The sequence below is a fragment of the Globicephala melas genome, chromosome 6 (genome assembly GCF_963455315.2).
Source record: "Globicephala melas chromosome 6, mGloMel1.2, whole genome shotgun sequence".
NCBI lineage: Eukaryota > Metazoa > Chordata > Mammalia > Artiodactyla > Delphinidae > Globicephala > Globicephala melas.
The window spans coordinates 36,922,077-36,941,852 of record NC_083319.1 but is presented as its reverse complement, the minus strand read 5'-3'; the positions used below and the strand labels follow the sequence as shown (position 1 = coordinate 36,941,852).

At 44.7% G+C, this 19,776-nt stretch overlaps 1 long non-coding RNA gene across 1 annotated transcript in view; it reads left to right on the top strand.

The window, feature by feature from the left end:
- The first annotated feature begins 1,236 nt into the window (after positions 1–1,236).
- Positions 1,237–19,776, top strand: part of LOC138842711 (uncharacterized) — a 69,203-nt gene continuing 50,663 nt past the window's right edge. Inside the window, exons 1-2 of the long non-coding RNA XR_011377505.1 lie at positions 1,237–1,248; positions 18,930–19,040. This is a non-coding gene — a long non-coding RNA (uncharacterized lncRNA). The remainder of the gene's footprint in view (positions 1,249–18,929; positions 19,041–19,776) is intronic.

Genomic DNA, 19,776 nt, shown 5'->3' with positions numbered 1-19,776 from the left:
TGTCATTCACTCCTCCATTCAATAAACACTGGCTGAGCACCGACTGTGTATCAGGCCCTGCCTAGGGAATGTGGGAGTCAACCAGACCTGGTCCCAGCATTCGATGAACTCCCAATATAGTCACCTGGACAAGGGTGCAAATAACACAGGTGCTCAAGGGAGGGAGAGCTGGGAGACCCAGGGAAACCTGGGAGGAGGTGGCTCTCGAGTTGGACTTGAAGAAAAGTTGCCACTTCAGCAAGCAGAGTTTGGGGGAGGGTGTCCAGACAGAGGGAGCGGCGGCATGAATGGAGGTTCAGAGAACGTGCGGGCAGGGAGTAAGCAGTTCAGCGTGAGTGGGCGCGAGGGGACGAGGCTGGGCCACAGCCAGCTCCTGAGGGAACCACTTCTGGCCAGCATGTTTCCGGGCAACAGAAGATGAAGGCAACAAAGAGGCAGCCTCCCTTGTCAGGCTGGGTAGGAGCAGTCTTCCCTAGCGCACACACACACACGCACACACACGCACGCATACACACACACCAGCGTTGCAACCTGCTGTTGCCACAGGGGAGAGGTGGCCCCTGCAGCAGGGGCTGGAGAAAAGGTTCTTGGAGACTCAGGGGGTGGCCGGCCCACAGTGGAGGTGGAGCCGAGGGTGAGGGAGAGGCTGTTCCAGGGAAGCAGGGAGTTTGAGAAGGGCAGGCAGTCAAGGCCAGCACCCTGGAGCAGGCTGACAAAAAGGAGGCGCCAAGGAGGAGCAGCTCGAGAAGGGGCAGGAAGGTGGGGAGCGAGGGGGGCAAGAAGTGGGGAGTAGGGTTACCCGATCTAGCAAATAAAAATACAGGACATCCAGTTAATTCTAATTTCAGGTAGACAACAAATAATTTTTGGTATACATAGGTCCCATGCAGTATTGGGGACACACTTATACTAAAACATTACTCGTTGTCTATCTGAGGTTCAAATCGAACTGGGTGTCTGGTATTTTATCAGACAACCCTACGAGGGAGGGAGTGGTTCTCAGAGAGGGCGGGTCAGTTGGTTGAAAGCATCAGGGGGGCCAGCGAAGGTGAGCACCCAGGCCTTGGGTTAGGCAACGTGACAGTTGACGATGACCTTGGCGAGAACGGTTTGAAAGGAGTGAAGGGAGCAGCCCCACGGCGGTGTGCGTGTGCGCGGGCGCGTGCGTGCGCAGGGGCGGTGGAGGCAGTGGGAGCTGAGTCAGCAGGAGATCACAGCTGAAGATAATCTGAAGGGAAGCAGGGTGATGTATGGTGGCCTTTTTTTTTTTTTTTTTTTGGTACGCGGGTCTCTTACTGTTGTGGCCTCTCCCATTGCGGAGCACAGGCTCCGGACGCGCAGGCTCAGCGGCCATGGCTCACGGGCCCAGCTGCTCCACGGCATGTGGAATCCTCCCGGACCGGGGCACGAACCCGTGTCCCCTGCATCGGCAGGCAGACTCTCAACCACTGCGCCACCAGGCAAGCCCCTACTACTGGTCTTTTTAAGAAGGGGAGGGAGGTTGAGCATATGGAAGGCCCGAAGGAGAAGGATTGCCGAGGGAGACACTGACAGCCGCCAGCGAGGAAGGGACCCACGGAAGGGTGGGGCTGGGAGCTGGAGCACAAGGAGGGGATCCGAGGGGTCAGGTCTGGATGGCAGGTGGGGGGCCAGGCAACGCTGCTGGGAAAGATGCTTGAGGATATGGGTAGATGCTCATGTTGTGTGGGGGGCGCGTGGGGAAGGAGGGAGATGAGGGCATCATGCCAGATAGTCTGTTTTCTTGGTGAAGCAGGAGCATCTGCTCAGAGATGGGTCTAGGGGAGCTGGGGTCAAGGAGAGCCTGGAATGATGCCCCAGAGAAGGGAGGAGCAGCTCCTACAGTCCTGCTTTTCTTACGTGTGTGGAGTGTGTGGGGGCGAGAATGTGTGTGGTCTGGGTGCGGTGCGTGCGTGTGGCATCTGTGTGTGTGCGTTGTATGGTGTGAGTGTGTATGTCGTCAGGCGTGCGTGTGAGTATGCAGTGGTGTGTGTTGGCCTGAAGTGCTCCTGCCATTCCTCCCAGTGCAGCCCATTGTGTAAGAAAAGGGAGGGGTTCTCTCACAGGCCAGCACGGAGCCCCTCTATCCCCAAGGGAGGAGGTGGCAGTGTAAGACAGGCTAAGGCTGGCACCAGGAGGCTGGCAAAGCCGGGAGTGTTTACTTGGTGGCGCTGAGGGAAGAGGCTGCTCAAGGTCACCTGGAAGTCTGGGTGGAGCTGCACTCGAACCCCCAATCTCTCAGTCCCCAAATGCAGCATTCTCTGTTCATTCTGCTAATACTAGTTCTTATTTATTGGACTCCTACTGTGTGCTAGGCACTATGCTTTCTGCGTTTCATCTTGTCTTTGCTCACAGTGACTCCCTCATCTCCATTTTACAGCCGAGGGACCTGAGCCCCCGCTGTGGGTTGCTCTGGGCCGATGCGTCCTAGCGCTGCTAGAACCTGCAGACACAAAGTGAACCTGCCCTTTTCCTCTGTAAATGGGGGCTGCAAGTCTCAGCCGACCCATTTCATATCTTCAGGATGAAGGAGAGGCTGGAGCACCAGGGATCTGATTTGCCCCGGGTTTCCCTGTACAAGAGCCTTGCTCACACGTGACCCACCTGGATCTGTCTTTGAAGAAGGAAGAGGTCTTTGCCATACACAGTTCGAACAGGCAGCCCAGGAAACCTCACCCCAGATAACTCTGCCAAGGGTTGGACTGCTGGGTTAACAGACCTCAGCCCTGGGCTGCCCAGCCAAGGCCTCCCTGCAGAGGTAGGGACTGTGCCTCTCCACGCCCAGGTCCACCCCAGGACAAAGGGGAGGGAGAACCCTGCTCCACTCTGCCCAGCTCTGTCCCAGCGCTGCCCCCGCCACTCCCTGGCTGGGCCTCAGCCTGGTGCAGAGGAGGTGAGAATCCTGCCCCCTTGTCTAGAGGCCATGTGAGGGAGGGAAGAGCCTGGAAACCCATCTGTCAGGAGCCCCTGCCCCTCCGCCTGCCCTTCCTCCACACTCCTGACCCTGCAAGCAGCTTGGTGTTTCTCTCTGGGACAGGCTGGATTCTGGAATCAGGAGACCCTGAAATAACATGTTTTCCGGAAAAGTACCTTCCTTAAAGGAAACCACTTGTTCCAAGGAGTTGAAAAGGGCCATTGTGCTCTGCCAGTCCCCGCTCCCCTCAGGACAGGACACTTGAAAAGACACACACACACACACACACACACACACACACACACACACACACACAGATGCATTCATCCAGTGCGTTTGTAAGAGTGAAAGGAGCAGACTAAACACCAATCAGAGGGGGGCCGGGCAAATCCTAGCAGAGACACAACATGACACTAGGCAGGTGTAAAAACAATGAGGTAAATTTAAACTCATTACCATGAAAGGGCATTTATCATATATCAGTGAGTAAAAAGTAGAGGGAATTGGAGAACTATAAACGTGCCCTGTGGTAAAATCCTATTTCTGTTAAAATACACTTAGATGCATAGAAGAGGGTGTGGAGAGCTACACGCCCAGGTGTTAAGTAGTGACTGTCTCCAGGTGGGCGGGGTGTTTGTGTGTTTCATGTTTTCCCTTTTTGTTTATCTGTATTTCTTGTAATAAATGGTTTGCTTTTGGATAAGAGAAAGCAAGAAACTAACAAAGGAAAAGAACAAAATTAATTTTTCTAAGTTATAAAATGAACCAACTCCAATCTGAGGAAGAGATATAAAAACCCAAATGGTGAGAAATTCTCAGGACCGACAGACAGACACACACACACATATTCTGTGTAATTCACAGGGTTGAGGTAGAAATGGCTGAGGAGTCGGGGAATGGTTGCTAAGTTTCTAGGAAACGCTGGGATCTGGATGTGAGGGTGACTGCGGGGACTTCAGGGCCTGAGGGGTGTGTCTGGGTGGGTTGGGGAGGGTAGAAGGAGTGTCCTGGGACTCAGCCTAGCCTGAGGGAGAGGCTTAGCTAGACACGCACCTACCTTCTGCCTCCTGAGAGAGCGTACGGATCCGTATCCCCGGTCCTCAGTTCAGGCAAGGCTGAGAAACCTGCCAGGGCATCTCCTGCCTCTGCCGCCTCCTGCCTCCGCCCCACACTGTTGTGGAGGGAGATAGCAGGGCCCACTGCTGGTAGGGGCTGCCCTGCCACCACTCATATTACATGGCAAAGGGAATTACAGTCGCTGATGGAATTCCACTGGCTCATCAATTGACCTTAAAATAAGATTATTCTGGATTGGGGCTTCCCTGGTGGCGCAGTGGTTAAGAATCCGCCTGCCAATGCAGGGGACACGGGTTCAAGTCCTGGTCCGGGAAGATCCCACATGCCGCGGAACAACTGAGCCCGTGCGCCACAGCTACTGAGACTGCACTCTAGAGCCCGCGAGCCACAACTACTGAGCCCACGTGCCACAACTGCTGAGCCTGCGTGCCGAGAGCCCATGTTCTGCAACAAGAGAAGCCGCCACAATGAGAAGGCTGCGCACCACAACGAAGAGTAGCCCCCACTCGCTGCAACTAGAGAAAGCCCGCGCGCAGCAATGAAGACCCAAAGCAGCCAAAAATAAATCAATCAATAAAAAGATTAGTCTGGATTATCCAGATGGGTCCAATGTAATCAAAAGGGTCCTTAAATGTGAAAGAGGGAAGCATGAAAGTCAGGTCAGAGTGATATGAAGGACAGCAGCTAATAAATGAGGGCAGCCTCTAGAAGCTGGAAAGGAAAAGACAAGGAAACAGACGTAGCGTCCCCAGATAGGAACTCAGCCCTCTGACACGAATCCCGGTGAGTCCCATCTTGGACTCTGGCTCCAGAACTGTAAGATTGTACCTTTGTATTGTTTTAAGCCACTAAGTTTGCGGTAATTTGTTACAGCAGCAGAGTATCCTTGGCTCCACCATTAGTGCTCACCAAGGTTGGAATTTGCCCATCAGGAATCCCTTTTCTGGGATGTCGAACATGTAAGGTGGCATCTGAGGGGATGCAAGTATTAGAGTTGAAGAAGGCGGTTGGGCTCAGGGGATAGATGGGCTGGACTACTTTAGAGAAAAAGATGGGAAGATAGAAATCAAACTTCTCAGATGAGTAGGGTGAGAGTAACAACACGGTGACTGCCAGGCTGTGCTAGGTGTTATGCGACGTGTATCTCCAACAATCCCAGTCCTATCCTGTGGAAACAGCCATACAGGCACGCAAGGGTGTTCTTGCAGTTTTATTTTTGATAGCAAAATATTATAAAGATCCAAGTACCATCAACAGAGAAATATATAAACAAATTGTGGTACAGCCACAAAATGGAATAATAGTCATTACAAAAATGTACTGACTTGGAAACTGCCTACTAAAAATAGAGAAAGAAAAGTAAGTGACAGAATGGTCTTATAAGAAGAAAGGGGGAGCAAATAAATAAATATCCTTTCTTCCTAAGGAAAAAAAAAGAACCAAAAAACTCCTAAATTACACTTATGTGTATGTGTTTGTATAAACATAGAGAAAAGTCTGGAAGGATATGATTACCACTAGGGATAGGCTCGGAGGGAGAAGGAAACACTGTTTTCTTTATATTCTTCTGCATCGTTCGAATATATTTTAACAAGAATTTGTTGCTTTTTAGTCCATGTAACATTATTTTTTAAAAAGACGGTACAAAGGTTAAAAAGAGTAAACTTTACTATTACTGTTGTTATTTGCAAAAGGAGCTCTCTGGGCGGAGGAATGCCAGAGCTCCACTTAGCAGGAACACTCTGGACACAGATGAACAAAATTGATTCCTTTTCCTGTGTGAGCTTAGCTGGGGAACGAGGTAACATGAATCCTGTGAGTGGAAAAGTGGAGTCATCCTAGCCTGCCTGGCCTTTTACAGATATGTGACCTGACGTTCTGCGAGGGACCTGACATTGCTCTAGACTGTATGGCAGTTCCAGACTGAAATACAACTTTCTGGCCCCCGTTTCAGTGAACTTGGAACTTCCTCAAAATTCAAACCCCCTTTTCATAATTCATAATTTTCATGTGAGGAATAAAAATGTCTGTGTTTTGCTGCCTGATCCCACTTTAAATCTGAGGTCTTGTTTATGTCTTGAAACCCCAGGTCTTAAAAGGAAGGGACACTGGCAGAGAGAGAGTCCTAGGAAAGTAGCCAGGGTGGGGCGTGGAGTCTGGGGTCCTTGCTCTTCCATCAGGCTCACAGCACAAGGGCTGGATCAGGTGTGTGGAAGTTCTCTGTCTGTCCAGCCCCTGAAACTCTACAAGGTGTCCCAGGTTTGCAAAGCTCTTCTGCAGCATCATCACAATCGTCTCCTGCGATATGCACGGGGACCCAGGGGAGCGGTATCGACCGTAGTTTACAGATGAGAAAACTAAGACCTTGAGACACTAAAGTGATGAACCCCAAGCCATTCAGCAATTTGGTCTCAAAGTTGAGGACAGAGTCACATCTCCTTATTCTCCCATCTCCTTCAACCAGAGTTTCATTTTTATCTCCTTTATATCTTCTATTTCCAAGGTAGATTTTGTTTGATTAAAAAAAGGTCTGCTGCTTCAGAAAGTTTGAAAGTCAATGATCCAGAATGATGTTTCCAAATTCCCAACTGATACTAATGTTCAGCAGTCAGGAATGACAAATTGGAATTTCCAGGAATTCTTGAGAATTTCTGAAATCATAAATTATTATGCACTATTCATAACACTTATTTACATGCTTTTAAATAATGAGTGACCATAATAATAAACAGTGAATAATTTTCTGTGATAGAATGATGTTAAAAGTTTCAGAAGTTTTCAGTAAATAACATAGTTTTCTAGTTTGTTATTATTATGGATCAATATATTATGACAAGATTATTTCAATAACATGGAAAAATGATCTCTACCTAATACAGACATTGGATATAGAAAACGTTAAAAGGAAGGAAACATTAACCCCAAATAAATGCCAAACAAAATCACTTAAAATTGAAAGAGAATACCACAAATATTTGATATTTAAAAGTTATCCTTTGAAAAATGAACTTTAAAAAGACAAAGAATTAATTGCTCCAACTTTAAAAGACAAGAATTAAAGATAATCTTGATCTTTGCTTTGTGACAGGTATTCCAGACATAGAAAACTTTCATTTTGCATTGATGTTGGTTGAATCAAGAGTGTGTCCCAAACATCTTCAAGTTGAGTGTTAGGGTGCATGTTGCTTCATAGAAGCTCATTTCCTTTTTTAATTATAATTTTTTTTTTTGGTCTGCTTGCCTCAGTCTTGATTTTGCCATTGAATTTAATATTGCCCTTGCTGGTGGCTACTGCCTGGACCTGATTGGAGACCCCTGTTTTGTAGTCCTTACTTTACTGAAAGTTGTGGAGAGGGTGGGATGTGAAAATGAATAGTGAGCAAATAAATCCAGTGCTTGGATTTAAAAAAAAAATTGCTCTTGCCAATTCAGATTTTAGAGCAGTTTCTGATTTCATGTTGGAGTGTTCTACAACAACAATCACATCTTTTGCATCTCTTCTGTTAAGTATTTACAAAGAACTGTCGCCTATGGTGAATACTCAAATATTTGGAAATGCCAGCTACATTATTGGAAAGTTTTCATATAGTATTAATGTTCAGACCCGCTAGCAACGTTAATAGCACTACACAGAATCACTTCTTGAAATTGCCAATATAAGGACTTATTTTGCTTCCAAAGTTTATTTTTTTCTGACACCACTCATAGGATTTGTATAAATATCCTATGTGTATGAACTTACTAGTATTTATTTTATTTGTAGAAATGAGTTGCTGTTAGAAACAGACCAGGCTACAAGCACACACTTATAACCAGTGTGTGCTGGTAAACTGACTCCCTGGGGGAGAGAAAAGTCATAATATGTAGCTTTTGCCAATTTCTGAGGGGAGGTGTAAATATTCCCACTAGGGTCAATTTCAAGCTACCGGTGTGATGTCACCGAGAGTCAGAAAGAGATGCTCACAACTGGCCGGCTCTCTCTCTCTCCTTTGTGTGCCAGCTCTACCCCACCACAGGCAAGACTGATTAGATTGTGACAACATCTCTCCTTCCTGCTCCCATTCCATTCTGGAACTGTCGACCTTAATTTTCCAATACATGCTTTTGCGTTTTCTACTCTTGCTTTCGATTTGGTATTAGTGGATTCCTTTGAACTAGTGAGATCTCTATGTTGATCATTAAGTTTTAATTCTCACAGGGGAACAGTTTTCTCAGGTTTCTAGATTCCTCAACTTATTTTTATTAGGATTTGGGCTTTGGAAAAACATTACGTTTCTGAGAAATGCTGGGAAGGAATTCCTGCAGAGAAACACTAATCCAGAAAACCTGGGTGAAAACATCCCATTTGTTTGAATGTTCGTGATTCTACTGGGTATGTTTTCATTGGTCCCAATTTTGCCCACTGGTCATTGTCATGCATCTTATTTTAGGGCATTTTAGGTGTGGAGCCCTATACAGTTTGCTGTTAAGTTTAGTGATTTTCCAGAGAGGCTGACCACCAGGATTGATTAGTGACCACTTGACCTCTGTCTGATCTTGTACACGTGGCACAAGTTAGTCGTCAACACAGCTGGTTGTCTCCAACCTGTTTTCTCCTTCATTCTTTTTTTTTTTGTATTATTTATTCATTAATTTGGCTGCGGTCGGTCTTTGTTGTGGCATGTGGGGATCTTCGCTGTGGCTTGCAGGATCTTTGCTGCGGCACACGGGATCCTTTTTTAGTTGTGGCATGTGGACTCTTAGTTGTGGCATGTGGGATCTAGTTCCTTGACCAGGGATAGAATCTGGGCCGCCTCCATTGGGAGCGTGGAGTCTTAGCCACTGGACCACCAGGGAAATCCCTCCCCTTCATTCTTATTCTTAGCACAAAAACAACACAACCTCCCTTGGAGATAGGAGTGGCCAACAAAGTGGAGTGCAATGTCTGGGAAACGTCCTTAAATAGGGAGGGCGTACTATTCTTTTCTTTTAATCACTCACAGCTAAAATGAATTAAACGGCAGACTAACCCACCTGTTCCTATGTAAAGCACAGACCACTAGCAAGAAACTTAGAAAGGTCAGTAATGGAGTGTGATCGATGGAAGAACTCAGCATTATTTAGTGACTCGGGAGGCCTGGGGGAGGAGATTTGACCTAGACGTGCAAATTATATAATTTGTAATGTAAGAGACTGTAGCCCCCTGGGTGCCTGCTGCCTGTCTGCCAACGTTGACGAGTAAGTAAAAAAATTTTTTAATAGACCTTTACTGGAGTATAATTGCTTCACAAAAAATACGTGTTAGTTACTGTTGCACAACAAAGCGAATCAGCCATATGCACACACATGTCCCCTCCCTCTTCTACCCTCCCTATCCCACCCTTCTAGGTCATCGTAGAGCACGGAGCTGATCTCCCTGTGCTATGCTGCCGCTTCCTACCAGCCAACTATTTACTGCGCTGAGTTGGTTAGCCTGGGGAAAGAAGTTTTCAGATTTCTAATCCTTCACGGGATCTTTTCAGGAATGTCTGTAATCTTAACTTTGTAGCAACCAGACTCCTGGAAGGCATAGAATGTACTTTATTGCTCCGCCAGCTGAGAGTATAAGTACTGGTTGAAGGAACAAGGGGACTCAGCCTAGGGAAGAGATCATGAGAGGTGAGCGCTGGGGATCTGAGAGCCACTTTCACACGTTAAAATAAAAAAGAGTTTAGGCTTCTTCATGGAGACCCCCCCAGGCCAAAATCAGGACCCATGGGTGGAGGCTGCCAATTTTACCCTTAGTTAAAGAGAAACCTATCTAGCAGAGCTGGAAGGAGGTAGCGGAGGGGGGCACCTCTCCACGGCTGGGAGTACGTAAGTCAAGGACACTCTATTGTAGAAAGAACGTATCAATTGAGCACCAGTTCCCAATTACCAGGCTATACGTTGGTACCTGTCCATAAAGATTTCCAGATCTCATTTTCCTATTGAAGAAAGAAAAGACAATGTGGAACATTTTTTATAAAGCTAAATATTTGATATTTGAAGTACATTTCCTTTGTTCTGAGATTATGTTCTAGTTTTTGTTAGATAGTAGGTGGTATTTGTTGTTGTTTAACATCCTAACTCAACAAAATAAAATCTCGACAACTCCACGTAAGTCTCCATTAAAAATAAATTATATCTCTGTGAAATCTGGAAATCTGGTAACCCGCAAGGTGAATGAAATGACACCCAGGCTCTCTCTGACTTCACCTTTCAAGGAGCTGTAGTTTGTGCTAGTGGCCACTAGATGCCACTCTTGTTTAGTTACAGCAGCTAGATAATTTCATGGTGCAACTAGAGAAGCCAGAAATGGGATCTACTTGCTCTACAGTAAATTAAACTTTATTAACAAAGTATTCATTTTTTTCCATAATAGCTACTTTTTAATAAACACTGATTTTTATTAGTGTTTGAAAACAAAATTAATTTTCAAAGTTCAATTCTTAAAATTGAAATGATTAACTTTCTTAAACGCTTTCTTTGAATAAAAGTCTCCAATAGTCTCAGAAATGTAGTGTACCTACAATAAACTGTTTCCCTTGATCAAGAGCCTTCTGTGAGCATCTCAACTGGCTGATGACTTTATTCACGAGAGCAGGGTCTATGTCCTGTCCATTTTACAGAGCACACAGCATCTAGCGTGATCTCATATTAATGTAATGATAATAATCTCCATTTGTCTGGTGGTTTACACTTTACCAAGCCCTTATAGTTTATTCCCTCTCAATGGTAGTTCAAGTTGCAGAGAATGACCTTTTCTTTGTTCTTCTTTGTTATAAGCCAAAGTGAATCTAATGCCCATTCTTCACAATGAAAGCTTTCTTCCTCACTCACTCATTCATTCATTCAACAAACATTTATTAAGCACTGCTATGTGTTAAGCCCTATACTGTGCCCTGTGCTGGGCACTATGTGTTAGTAATAAACACAGCAGATGAAGCCCCTTCCCCCATGGAGTGGACATTCACATGGGGAGACAGTCATTAACAAATGAAGAGATTACTTGTCAGGTGGTAATGAGTGTTATGGGGAAGAATAAAGTAGTAGGGGGAGGGAAAGCAATGGCAGGGTGTCCATCTTAGGTAGGTGAGAAGGTGTGCTTCATGCAGATGCCTGAGTGATGTGACGGAGAGCGAAGTTTGGCAATCTGGACAAAGCACATTTCAGATTTTGTGGCAGTAAGGAGCTTGGGAGTTTAGTGTCAAGTAAGGAGCTTGGGAGTTTAGTGTCAAGTAAGGAGCTTGGGAGGACGTCAGTGTGGCTGGAGGGAAGGGAAGGAGGGGCGAGTGGTGGGAGATAAGGCTGCAGAGATGGACCGGACATGGATTGTGTGGGAATTGGGATTTATTTTCCCAGTGTGACAGGATGCCATGGGTGGGTTTTGAGCTGGGGAGGAACATGCTCTGAAACATGAAGAATGGGAAGCATGTGCACCTACTGAGTAGGCTCAATTTGTATATATTTTGAAGGAGGCAGACAGGACTCCCTGATACACTGGATGGAGAGGGTGAGGGAAAGAAGAGTCGAGGAAGATCCATAGGTTTTCAGCCTGAGCAACCAGGTGGGTGGTGATGCCCATTTAATTATATGGGAAAAACTGGGGAAGGAGCAAGTTGGAAGAGGGGCATTGAGAAACTGAGAGTTCTATTCTGGACTTATTAAATTTGAGGATTCTACTGTACATCCAAGTAGAGATGTTGAGCAGGCAGGTATTATTCTAGTCTGGACTTTGGAGGATGGGTTGGGGCTGGCAAAGTTGCTCTGAGATCTATTCTTGTGGACCTCTGCTACCTGGGCAACTTAGGTACAATAGGAGCTATTTAACTTATTCTAATGGCACCTGGGAATTTAGCACGATCCCATAATATCTTCACTGAATTTCAACTGGAATACTTAGTAAGTTTTACACCTACTGAAGCTGTCAGACATAAGACCAATATGTTTCAAAACATACAAAGTGGGCTTCCCTGGTGGCACAGTGGTTAAGAATCCTCCTGCCAATGTAGGGGACATGGGTTCGAGCTCTGGTCCGGGAAGATCCCACATGCCGCGGAGCAACTAAGCCCGTGCACCACAACTACTGAGCCTGCTCTCTAGAGCCTGCGAGCCACAACTACTGAGCCTGCGTGCCACAACTGCTGACACCCGTGCTCCGAAACAAGAGAAACCACCGCAATGAGAAGCCCACGCACTGCAACAAAGAGTAGCCCCCGCTCACCGCTACTAGAGAAAGCCCGCGTGCAGCAACGAAGACACAACATAGCCAAAAAAAAAAAAATACAAAGCATATTTTGAAAAGTTAAAGATTACACTTTTCTATTAAATTTACTTAACTAATTTAGAAGTTACTTTGCTTCTGAATGACAGTTGTACCAACTGGAGAGGGCTTTCCTTTGAGCACCTCCTGCTGGTGAGAGCATCAGGGATCAGATGATACCTGTTGAATCAGCAATCCCCTTCTAGAACTCAGTCCTAAGGAAAGCATTAAAAAAAATGAATCAAGTTTTCTCAATAAAAACGTTCATCTCATCGTCATTTACAGGAGAAACATTGTAAACAAAGTGTCCACCAGTAAGTTGCATACTCAGTAACTGTGGTGTAATAATGGAAATGGAAAATGATTCATACATCAAAAGATGTTAACAAAGTGTTTTTAGTAACATAGTAGGGCTGGTTATGATATAAAATTAGGTGAATCATAAGATATAAACGTGCACATACAATAATATTCTCAATCACATAAAAATGTGTATAAAAATGAACAATTAAAAATTGTAATACATTAACTATACCACAATAAAACTGTAAAAAAATTTTTTAAAAATTAACAGAGGGAACTTATTTCAAACTTTTTAGAACAGTTAACTCTAGGAGATCAAATTCCCTCTTATACTGCTTTGGTTTTGTCCAAACTTCCTACAATGGGCATGTGTTATTTTGTGCTCTGAAAAAACATCATCCTTTGGATTGAAAATAATGAAAAAAAAATGGGAAAATGGAAAGAACTAGCTTTGGCCTGGGGATCAGGAGCCAAGGATTTGTGTCCAGAGTCCTGGCTCACCCTCTGAGCAGGGCAGACTCCCTTCTTTCTCTGAGTCTCAGGTTTCTCACCTGCAGAATGTGGATAGGAATCCAGCCTGTCTCTCTCCTGGAGTAGATGTGAAGATCTAGCAAAGATGCCAGCAAAGGCGCTGATCCCAGAGGTAATTCAAAGTCTGAAATGTGAGGTGTGCTCTCCAAGGCTCTAGGGACTATGTCCTGCCTTCCCACGAGTGCAGAGTTAGTAGGAGAAGGTAACTGAAGGGGGAGAAGGTTCACAAACACAGTGGCTCCTCTGGGTACCCTGTTCTGGGCCCCAAGGAAGAAGGTCTTCAGTGTCCACTAGATGTGAGCCTGATCCTGACTCATTCATGCCTTAGAGATTTGGTGGTTAAATAGGAGAGATCTCAGCAAGCATCTGATAATAATACTAATTTTATAGTTGCAGTTATTGAAAATTCCCAGTGTGTCAGGCACTGTGCTTGGTGCCTTTTACTAATTTTGTTCATCAGTTCTACCCAACAAATATTTACTGTGCACATTCTATGTGTCCTACCTGTGCAGTTTGTGTTAACTCCATTTTTATGTGGCAGGATTTCCCCACTCCTTACTCCTTTATTAGGGCCCGTCACACACCATCTCCCTTTTGGCATGAGTGAGACACACCACACCAAGCTGGGATAACAGGAGTTCACCTTTTTGTAACACAAGTCAAAGCACAGAAAGAGACAGAGACTTTTGTGGCATAATAATACACACACGATATATTAAGGGTATATCAACTTATATGGTAGTCAAGCAACTTGCCTACATTTCCATGGTTATTAAGTGATGGAGCTGGGAAGGGAACCCAGGACTGTTTTCTCTACAGCCTGTGCTCTTTATGACTGTGCTACTTCACCTGTTTGTAGCCCATCCAGGGTGGAAGCTGTTCTCCCCAGCATCCTCTACTCAAGCTCTGCCCTCTCGATACCTCCTGAGTCAGGGCATCCCATTGGAAGGTTTTTTTCCAGGATGAGCTGTAACTTCGATTCTCTCTTCCTGTCTCATGCCAGAGAAGCCTTCCCTGACCACTGCCACACTAGGCTAGGTTAGGCAGCCCGTCCTGGGTTTCCAAAGAGTTCTGTACTCCTTCATGGTGAAATGGAGCAGGACCCTATGATACTCCCCGCACCTGCCCGCCACATCCTCAGCCTGACTTTTGTCCGTGGAAAAAATTTAGCCAAAGAATAAGTTTAATCAGAGAAGTGAAACAGAGAGTTTCACTTTAATCAGAGAAGTGAAACAGAGAGTTTAATCAGAGAATGCAGAAACAGAGGAAAACAGTCAAAGGAGACCAAATAATAACAGTTTAGTCATTAAGCATAGCCAAGGACTTTTAGTTCCTCCTTAAGGGCTATAGATAATATTCTGAACCATATTCTGGGAGCTGTCTTGTAGATACTGAAGCCCCCATCAGGAGGAAGAAGTTAACTATATGATGACCAGGCTGTAGCCATGACATAAGCTGCCACAATTCCAAGAACTGGCCTCAGAGAAATGGAAACAAACCGACCGTTGAACTGAAGATTAACTGTACCTAAAACAATCGAGATGACGCTGGTCAGACCACTGATGACCAATTTCAAGATGACTGTGAGAGCTGACTGTATGGTTTCTGCAGCGTGTAGCCCCCTCCCTCTATCTATAAAAGCTCTTGCCCCCTGATTGTCAAGGGGGGAGTCGGCCTTTGGACAGGCGTACGCCCTCCCCTCCGGTGGCCAGTCTCAAAAATAAAGCAACCTGTCCTTTCCTACCAACACTTGTCTCTCGAGAATTGGCTTTTGAGCAGCGAGCAGCCAGACCTGGGTTTGGTAACAATGGCACTCTCCGCACTTAGAACTCCTTCAACGTTCATTTCCTCCTCTTGGCTCTAGCTCCATGGAAGCAGGGTCTTCCTTGCTACATTCACTGCTGTGCTGCTTGTCACTCGGGCTGTTTGCCTGATGTGGAGGAGGTAGACCCTAGGCACGACCAGGTCACTACATGAGGATGAGTCCCCTGGAGGGTTGGCATCCTGGAAGGCCCCAGTCAGAGGACCCGTAGAGTCCTCAGCCCTAAGCCCGTGGTGCTTGCTTTGGATTAGAGACACATGTGGTGGGATGGGTACTTAGGGAACACTGCAAGAATTAGATTATTTCCATGGGCTTTGACATTTTAGAGGTAACCGTATATTGTCAGTTATCTTTCAGGGCAAGAGAAAATGAAAAACAGTGAATGCAAAAGCAGGAGACGTTTAATCTTGTGAGCAAACCTGCCACGTGGATCCTAGATAGTAATGGGATTTTCTTAGAATTGCTAAAAAATTGCTGCTTTATCATTTTATCTGCTTTCTGCTTTTGTTTTTTGTGGTAAAGCTCCTGGTGTTTGGCCAAAGGGATTGGAATTACAGGTAATGACCCCTAGGATTCAACATGACTATGGAAGAGCAGTCGGGTGTGGGTGGTGGGTGACCAGCACAGGGATTTCAGCCGTATGGAACGGCTCTCACGTGATGTTTGTGGTCTGGTTCTTAGGGAAAGTGAGGACATAGGGGCTTATGGGAATTGTCATACTTACTGTCTGGGTAAAAGCCATCTCATGGCAAGGCTTGCCTTCTATGATAATTTTTATTTATTATTTCTTTTTATTTTGTACATTCAAAGATAAAAAGAAATTTAAATTTGTTATCTGGGCAGACTAAGACTTTCTTCTACAAGATTTTGTTTTCCATCTTGAAAAGAATGTGTGTTTATTCTTCAAGAATAAAAGTTAGGGGCTTCCCAGGTGGCTCAGTGGTTGAGAATCTGCCTACCAATGCAGGGGACACGGGTTCGAGCCCTGGTCTGGGAGGATCCCACATGCCGCGGAGCAACTAGGCCTGTGAGCCACAACTACTGAGCCTGCGTATCTGGAGCTTGTGCTCCGCAACAAGAGAGGCAACGATAGTGAGAGGCCTGCACACCGCGATGAAGAGTGGCCCCCGCTTGCCACAACTAGAGAAAGCCCACGCACAGAAACAAAGACCCAACACAGCCAAAAATAGATAAATAAATAAATAAATGAATAATTTTTTTAAAAAAGAATAACAGTTAGTTTCTAATTCCCTTATATTTTATTGCTATTTTCCGTTTTCATTTTTGCTATCCATTATGAAAGTCACACTCTTTACTTATGAAACTAAATTGATATCATTTTTTACTGGGGTAAAGTATACACAACATAATATTTATGATTTTAAAGTGTACAGGTCAGTAGCGTTAAGTACCTTCACATTGTTGGGCAACCATCACCTCCATCCATCCCCAGAACTGTTTGCCTCCTCCCGAACTGTAGCTCTGTACCAGTTAAACACTATCTTCCCATTCCTCCCATCCTCAGCACACCATTCTACTTTCTGTCTCTATGAATTTTAATACTCTAAGTACCTCATATAAGTGAAATCATACACTATTTGCCTTTTTTGACTGGTTTATTTCACTTAGAATGTCTTCAGGTGTCATCCATGTTGTAGCACGTGTCAGAATTTCTTCCTTTTTAAGAATAATATTCTGTTGAATGGATAATTTTTATTTTAAAAATTCTATTATGGCAAACTTCAAACATACATAAAAGCACAAAGAATAGTATATTGTGCTCCTAGGTACCCATTATTCCAACGGAAGATTGTTTATTCCATTTATACTTCCACCCAGTCCACATCCTACCTTTGGAAGCTAATTCCAGAACTGTCACTTAATCTGCAAACATTCCAGGATGTATTTAAAAGATAAGAACTTTTATTAAAAATGTAACCACAACACCCTGAAACACTGAACAATGATTCCCTAATATCATCAAATATCAAGTCATTATCCAAATTTCTATATAATTTTAAATGTTTTAGTTGATTGTATTTTCTCATATTTGTAACTGGCCATTTCAAGCCTCTAAAGATCTGGTGGTAGTAGAAGGGGGTTAGTTCGAAATCAAGGTAAATGAGATTTGAACTAATCAGGCTCCAGGTAAACTTCATGTACAGGTACTTGAAAGAATCTTTTCCTGGCTTGTCTGTTCCAAAGGATGTTTGCTTTCTTCTACAAGCTCTGAGAGTAGTGAAGCAATTGTGTCTTTGCAGTTGAGCACCCCCAAAGATTTAGCCTTTTAATTATTTGTGCTCTCTGATTTGGATTTGGCCTCTTATGCCCTTCCCTAGGGAAATTTAGTAGTTTATAGTTTCGAGATAGGTAAGAGGATGGACTCTGGAATATACCTGGTGCTGTTAACTGCAACTTGAAATTGAAAAGGCTTATGAATGAAAAAGAAAAAGGAAATGAATGATGGATATTGGAGGATATTGTAAGACAGACTCAAGGATAAGGGTAAAATAAAGGGACTAGCTGAGCAATTCCTGTTATAAATGATTGGCAGTAGTATTCCCTGGGGGAAGGGACAACATGAAAGAGGAGACTCAAGGCAGGATTTTTAGCAACAATCCAAGGTACAACTTTCTTCTTCTTCTCCTTCTTCTTATTGTTTTATATTAAATTAGGGCTGCCAGATAAAACATAGGTTGCCGGTAAAGCTTCCATTTCAGATAAACAGTGAATACTATCTAAAGTATTATAAGTATGTCCCGAAGTGTCCTGGGTACTTTTGCCGTAAGCATTTTTGCTGTAGATATCTTTGCCGCAGGCATTTTCACCGCAATCTTTTTGCCGCATCACTAATTGGCCGTAAGGCAATTTTGCCGTGAAAGAGAAAATAACGGGTTGACAGTTTTGGGTTTGACAGGTTGGTTAACTGGTTGAAATGTGTTAGCATTTCTTCCAGTTGGCGACATTATTGATGGCTTTATCGAGCTGACAGATGAGGATGGGATGATCTGACCCCCAGAGTTGGCTTCCAATTTTGAAACACACTAGGGTGGAAGAGAAAGAGACCTCGGAGTGTCTTGAAGGCATACCGTTGAACCCACACTTCCCACAGAACTTTGGAACGTCTATCAACAGACATGTGACAATGTGCCAAGAACAAACAACTGTGTAGAAGCTTTCATTATGCAATACAAACCTCGGTCACAAACGTGCACTCTAGTTATTGGGAACTAACACCTCTCTTTTAAGTTTATTTTTATTTTTATTGAAGTACAGTTGATTTACAATGTGTTAGCTTCTGGTGTACAGCAAAGTGATTCAGATATATATGTATATATATATATTTTTTCTTTTCCATTATGGTTTATTACAGAATATTGAATATAGTTCCCTGTGCTATACAGTAGGACCTTGTTATTTATCCATTCTGTATATAATAGTTTGCGTCTGCTAACCCCAAACTCCCAATCCAACCCTCCCTGCAACCCATCCCCTTGGCAACCACAAGTCTGTTCTCTATCTATGAGTCTGTTTCTGGGAACTGACACCTCTCTTTTTGGCCTGCTGCACCTCTCGTGGGATCCTAGTTCCCTGACCAGGGATTGAACCCCCGGCCCTCGGCAGTGAGAGCATGGAGTCCTAACAGCTGGACCGCCGGGGAATTCCCGACAGCTCTCTTAACAAGGGAACAAATTTTAGCAAAAAAGAAAAAGTGTGATGCTGAACAAGGAGAGGAATCAATAAAGGAAAAAAAAAAAAGGGCGGGGAGAGGGCGTATAAAATACTATGAACGAGAGAATCCGTGCTTAGGTACAAGTGCTTAGGTACAATGCACAAATAAAGTCAGTTATTTGTGCATTATTGCCATGAATCTATACACATTTTAAATGTATTCAAATGTTTTGTATTTTGCAATAAAGTCTGTTTAATTTTGTTATTCATTTCTCATGCTTCATTATGTCCTTTTTAATGTTCGTTCCCCTTTTATTTTTCGTTCTTAGCTTTTACGGCAAAATTGCCTTACGGCCAATTAGTGCTGCGGGAAAAGGCTTGCGGCGGCAAAGATGCCTCCGGCAAAGATGCTTCTGGCGAAAATACCTGACACATCCTGGGTAAGTTGACATCTTTATACTAAAAAAAGTATTCGTTGCTTATTTGAAATTCAAATTGAATTGGCTATTCTGTATTTTTATTTGCTAAATCTGGTAACTCGACTGTCAATGCGTAGGGACTCCACCTGTGAACAGGGCCTTTGACCTTTAGGCCTCTTAGTTTTCTTTCTTAGAGTATGGTTGATGGTTGAATTTTCGTTTCTTTATTTAGTCTCCTTGTCCTGCATGTTCTACCTAATGTCATAGCTTTTTTTTTTTTTTTTTTTTGCGGTACGCGGGTCTCTCACTGTTGTGGCCTCTCCCGTTGCGGAGCACAGGCTCCAGATACACAGGCCCAGCGGCCATGGCCCACGGGCCCAGCCGCTCCGCGGCTTGTGGGATCCTCCCGGACCAGGGCACGAACCTGTGTCCCCTGCATCGGCAGGCGGACTCTCAACCACTGCGCCACCAGGGAAGCCCATGTCATAGCTTTATATTAAAAAATTGACGTAGTTTACATTAGCACCAACAATATGAGTATTTATTATTCTCTATTCTCATCAACATCTAAAGCTATTGTTGGTCTTTTTTTTTTTTGCGGTACGCGGGCCTCTCACTGTTGCGACCTCTCCCATTGCGGAGCACAGGCTCCGGACGCGCAAGCTCCGGACGCACAGGCCCAGCGGCCATGGCTCACGGGCCCAGTCGCTCCGCGGCATGTGGGATCTTCCCGGACCAGGGCACGAACCCGCGTCTC